At 42.2% G+C, this 6,019-nt stretch overlaps 1 pseudogene; it reads left to right on the top strand.

Annotated features, from left to right (window-relative positions):
* Window positions 1-3,217: 3,217 nt before the first annotated feature.
* LOC103297645 (cytochrome c oxidase subunit 6B1-like) lies at window positions 3,218-3,461 on the top strand (annotated as a pseudogene).
* Window positions 3,462-6,019: the final 2,558 nt, after the last annotated feature.

Below are 6,019 nucleotides of genomic sequence, written 5' to 3'. Positions count from 1 at the left end.
TGGACTGCATCTCAGAAGGTTTCCTGATATATCTCCTCAGGCAAGGGAAACAAAGAAAAAAAATAAAAATTGGATTATATCAAACTAAAAAGCTTTTGCACTGCAATGGAAACCATCAACAAAATGAAAAGACAATACATTGAATGGAAGAATATATTTGCCAAGGGATTAATATCCAAAATTTATAAAGAACTCAACTCACACAACTCAACACCCAAAAAAACAAACAATCCAATTTAAAAAATGGGCAAAGAACCTAAATAGACAATTCTACAAATAGGACATAAAGATGGCCAATAGACATATGAAAAGATGATCTACATCACTAATCATTAGAGAAATGCAAATTACTAGTAAAACCACAATGAGATATCATCTAACACCTGTCAGAATGACTATCATCAAGAAATCAACAAACGATACTAGTAAGTGTTGGCGAGGAAGTGGAGAAAAGGAACCCTCTTACACTGTCAGTGGGAATGCAGACTAGTGTAGCCAGTATGGAAAACAGTATGGAAGTGCCTCAAAAAATTAAAAATGGAACCGCCTAAGACCCAGTGATTCCACTTTTGAGTAAATATCCAAAGAAACCCAAAACACTGATTCAAAAGTATATATGCACCGCTATGTTCACTGCAGCATTATTTACAATAGCCAAGCTATGGAAGCAACCCAAGTGCTCATCAATAAACCAGTGGATAAAATATGTTGTGGTACACATATGCAATAGAATATTAGTCAGCCATAAAAATGAACATCTTACCATTTGCAACAGCATGGATGGACCTAGAGGGTATTATGCTAAGTGAAATAAGTCAGTCAGAGAAAGACAGATACCATATGATTTCACTTATATGTGGAATCTAAAGAACAATATAAACAAACAAACAAAACAGAAACAGACTAATCACCACAGAGAACAAATTGATGGTTGGCAGAAGTGAGGGGAATGAGGGGACTGAATGAAAAAGGTGAAGAGATTGAGAAGTACAGATTAGTTGTTATAAAATAGCCATAGGGATGTAAGTGCAATATAGTCATATATATATATATATATATATATATATATATATAAATAGAGAAATATGCAAATTGTCCATTACAGCATTACATCACGACTGGATCAGCAGGCTGTGTCCCCATCCTCTGCTCAGGCAGCTGCAAGGCCTGGGGTAGGATAGGATATGATAGGAGGGGATAAGAAAGGAGAGGGAGAGGAAGGCAGGCCTGCATGCAGACAGGCCGAAAGGAGAAACAGAAATACAGAAAGGGAACAAGAAAAAGATGCAGGAATGAAAAAGGGAAGGAAACGTGGGGCTGCCCACGGGAGGGGGTGCCCACTGCGGGGGGACGGGAGGGGACAGAGCAGGTGCACCTGGTGAGGGGCGGGGCGCAGGTGGTGCAGAGAGGGGAGCCCTGCCCAGACGCGGGAGGAGGGTGGTGGCGGTCATTGGCGGGGAGGTGCCCACGGGTCCGGGACGGAGTGGAGGATGGTCCAAGGCCTTCTGGGCAGAGGTGCTCCTGCTTCGTGGCAGCAGCACCCAGGCCGCATGGGCCTCGGCCACCCTCACTGGGCCACAGGGAATGGGAGCAGGACAGCAGAGGGGAGGACAGGGAAGGGGGGATGGCGAACACCTGGCTGGGGCTGAGCCTTGGGCTGGGGGTTAACACCCCCCCACAATGGGAGCTTTAAGAAGGGAAGGAGGGAGGGAAGAACTTTATAAAGGAGTCAGTAGAAAGCAGAGTTAAAGAAAGAAAGAGGATGTATGAGTGAACAGTAAGAGCTATAATGAAAATCAAGTATAGTTGTGTACTGGGGACAGATTTTAAAAGTAGGAGTCAGAAAAGAAAAAAGATAAATGATAGTGAATAATTATCCAGGTAGATAGATATTAAAACAGTGGAAGTAAGTAGAGAATAATGTATGGGAAAGGTAGGATGAGAGAGAAAGAGGGAGGGAAGAAAAGTTTTAATGGGAGCTGGTAGAGCTTAAAAGGAGAATGGGAAGAAGGAAGAAATGGGGGAGGGAGCAAAGCAGATCCAAGGGAGGAAGTGAAGAAAAAAATTAAGGTGGGAAGGAAGGAAAAGGGAGGGAGGGCAGGAGTAAAGGTAAAGGAAAGAAGGAATGTGGGGAGGGAGGGAGGGTAGGAGAAAGATGGGAAGAAGGATAATGGAACAGAAGTAGGAAATAAGGAGGAAAGAAAAGTTTACAAATGATGAATCAGAAGGAAAAAGTATTACATAAAGGAGAAAAATTGTGTGAGAGGGAGAAGCCAATAAGGAAGTCAAATACAATTGTGTGTGAAGGGGATAAGATTAAAAAAAAAAATTAATAGGGGCGACCAGGCTGGCAGGTGAGGGAAGTTAGGGTGATCAGGCAGCAGGGGAGGGAAGTTAGGGGTGATCAGGCAGCAGGGGAGGGAAGTTAGGGTGATCAGGCAGCAGGGGAGGGAAGTTAGGGGGATCAGGCAGGCATGCAGAGTGGTTAGGGCAGGCAGGCAGGTGAGCGGTTAGGAGCCAGAGGTCTTGGATTGTGAGAGGGATGTCCAACTGCCAGTTTGGAGAGGGCTCCCAGATTGGAGAGGGTGCAAGTCGGACTGAGGGACACCCCCCTGCATGAATTTCGGGCCTCTATTATAGAAATAACTAGATATGGTGCCAGTTGGCACTGGAAATATCAGAAGGAGCACTCTGTAAAGTATATGGTGGTCTAACCACTATGCTGTACACCTGAAACTAACACAAAATAATACTGAATGTAAACTTAATTTTTTTTAATTGAAAAAAAAATCAAAATAAAAAATTTTAAAGACAAAGAGAATCTTAAAAGCAGCAAAAGAAAAGCAGTTAGTTACCTACTAGGAAGCTCCCATAAGGCTGTCAGCTGATTTCTCAACAGAAGGGATTGGCAAGAAATATTCAAAATGATGAAAGTCAAGGACCTACAACCAATATTACTCTATCCACCAAAGCTATTGTTTAGAATTGAAAGAATTGAATGACAGATAATGAGCTTTTCAGACAAGAAAAAAGTAAGGAGTTCATCACCACCAATCCAGTATTACAACAACTATTAAAGGGTCTTCTTTAAAAAAAAAAAAAGAAAAAAAGATAAAAAATATGAATAATAAATTGGCAATAAATTTGTATCTATCAACAATTACTTTAAGACACTGAGCTGTGAGCAGCTTCAGGGGAATCTTTAGGAGTCAGTAACATGGCAGACAACATCCAGACCAAAATCAAGAACTACCAGACGGCTCCTTCAGCAGCCGCTTCCCGAACCAAAACCAGACCAGGAACTGTTGGCAGAACTATCTGGACTTCCATTGCTGTGAGAAGGCAATGATTGCTAGAGGGGGTGATGTCTCCATGTGGGAATGGTATCCTTTTGCCCCATATTCTGGGTGTCAGCCTGGGATGAGCACAGGGCAGAAGGCACATTTCCTGGGAAGATCTGAACTGGCTGCACCCCACCTATCCTCCATCCTCCATCCTTCTCTCAGGGAGGTGAAGGGGGATCTGGGGACATCCCACCCTAGGATCCTGAATCATGGCTTAACTAATAATAAATACTTGTTGGAAAAGTGTAAAAAACAACAACAATTACTTTAAATGGAAATGGATTACCAGTAAATGTTCCAATCAAAAGACACAGGGAGGCTGAGTAGATAACAAAACAAGACCCTTATATATGTTGTCTTCAAGAGACTCCCTTCAGCTTGAAAGACATACACAGAAAGAAAACGGAAGAAAAAGATATATCATGAAAATGGAAACAAACAAAAAAAACGAAAGCTAGGGTAGCAATACTTATTCCAGATAAAATAGATTTTAAACAAAGGTTATATGACAAGGGACAAAGAAGGACCCAGAAATTCCACTTTTGGGTATTTATCCAAAGGAACCCAAAACTAAATTGAAAAGACATGTACATTCATATGTCCATTGCAGCATTATTTACAATAACCAAGATATGGATGCAGCTTAAGTGTACATCAATAGATGAATGGATAAAGAAGTGGTGCATATCTACAATAAAATATGACCCGGCCATAAAAAAGAATGGAATCTTGACATCTACAATAACATGGATGGACCTAGAGAATATTGTGCTGAATTAAATAGTTCAAACAGAGGAAGACAAATGCCATAGGATTTCATTTATTTGTGGAATCTAAAAAACAAAATAAATGAATGAGCAGAACAGAAAAAGACTCATAGATACAGAGAATATTTGATGGGTGCCAACTAGGGAGGAGTTGGAGGCTGGGTGAAAAAGGTGAAGGGATAAGGAAGTACAAATTGGTAGTTAAAAAATAGTCATGGGATGTAAAATACAGCATAGGGAATATATTCAACAATATCGCAATAATTATGCATGGTGTCAGATGGGTACTGGATTTATCAGGGTGATCGCTTAGTAAGTCATATAATGCTTAATCACTGGATTGTACACCTGAAACTAATATAATACTGTCTGCCAATTATAATTGAAAATTTTAAAAATTGTTTAAAGTCAACAAGATAAAAAATTATTATAAGAAAAATAAAAAAGGGATATAGAGAAAGAGAATTTTGGAGAATTACACAGGAACTAAAAAAATGAAAGGACAGAAGAAGGAAGGAAAGAAAAAGAAAGTTGGGAGGAAGGGAAGAAAGGAGGAAGGAAGAGGGAGGGGTGATGAGCAATCCAAGCTGTATTTGTATCTGGAAGTAGGGGCAATTAGCAAGCAAGGACCCAAACCTCAAAGGTTGAGGCTAGAGGAGCAAGTTGATGTCAAGGGGAAAGAGAAAGGAAGACTCTAGAAGCCTCAGATTAAAGCTTCCCCAAGGTAAGTGGATTAGATGGGACTTTGTTTAGTACTTAACCTGCGCCTAGTCTTCACCAAAAGTGTTCCTCACATTGCAGTTGCAACTTGAATTGTGCAAGCTGAGTTGACTGTTTTTTCCAGAGTTAGTTAAGAGAATATCCCAAAAGACCTGAAGGGATGAAGTCTATGATCTCGGACTCAGGAGCAGGAGCAGAAATGCAGCTGGGAGTCCCAGGGAGCCCTAGACCTGTGGCTGATCTGTGGGGCACCATTTCATTAGGTTTCTGTCTCATGGAGACTCTGCAGTGAAGATCGAGGCAGGGACATGTATATGAAGAAATAAGGAAGAAAAAAATCAGAATGCAACAGGGCAGTCACACTTAACACAAAATTTACCAAAGAAGGAACTACACTGTGTGCACTAATATGCTATCTAAACAGCACATACACGCTGTATTAGTTCCCACCAACTTAATTGTGGAGAGCGGCTACAGTGTTTGGACAGGTTCAAGCCTCGGACTAAAGAGAGGGCACAGTCCTCTCATGGCCACATGCAAGTCCCAGCTTGGAGGGCAGAGCCCTGCCAGCACAATGATAGCCAACAGCTGTAGTTGTAAGCTTGAACCTATGGTCCGAACACTGGCCCCACGTGCCTGAGTGATGTGGGCTGGATAGAGTTCAGGTGCATGTAATTGTGTAGGAACAAAACTCACGAGAATGTTGTAAACATCTTGACCACGCCCTTACTTTACCCCGTGGCATCTGGCTATAAAATAAAGACACAGCTTGTAGTCCGTGACGCTGTCTCTCTCCATCAGAGAGGGCAGCATCCCGCTGAGACCCAGCTTTCATTCTCTTCTCTGTCTTTTCTCAATCCTTCACCAGCCCCACTCGGGCTCACTGAACCTGGCTGAGCTGGTGCGGCACGTAAGACGCCCATTGTGGGGCTGAGTATGCCATGGCCGTGCCAGCCCGCTGCACTTAATGGCTTAAAAACACACACATTTATTATCTCACAATTTTAGTGGGTCAGGAGTCCAGGCACAGCTTCACTGGGTCCTCTCCTTAGCATTTCACAAGCCAAATAAGGTGTCCTCTGGTCTGCATTCTCATCTGGAGGCTTGACTGGGGAAGAATCCATTTCCAAGGTCATTTAGATGGTTGACAGAACTCATCTCCATGTGTTTGTAGGGCTGAGGACCTTG

The sequence above is a fragment of the Eptesicus fuscus genome, chromosome 10 (genome assembly GCF_027574615.1).
Source record: "Eptesicus fuscus isolate TK198812 chromosome 10, DD_ASM_mEF_20220401, whole genome shotgun sequence".
Taxonomy (NCBI): domain Eukaryota; kingdom Metazoa; phylum Chordata; class Mammalia; order Chiroptera; family Vespertilionidae; genus Eptesicus; species Eptesicus fuscus.
Note: the sequence above shows the minus strand (reverse complement) of the source record. Positions and strands in the feature narration are given on the sequence as shown.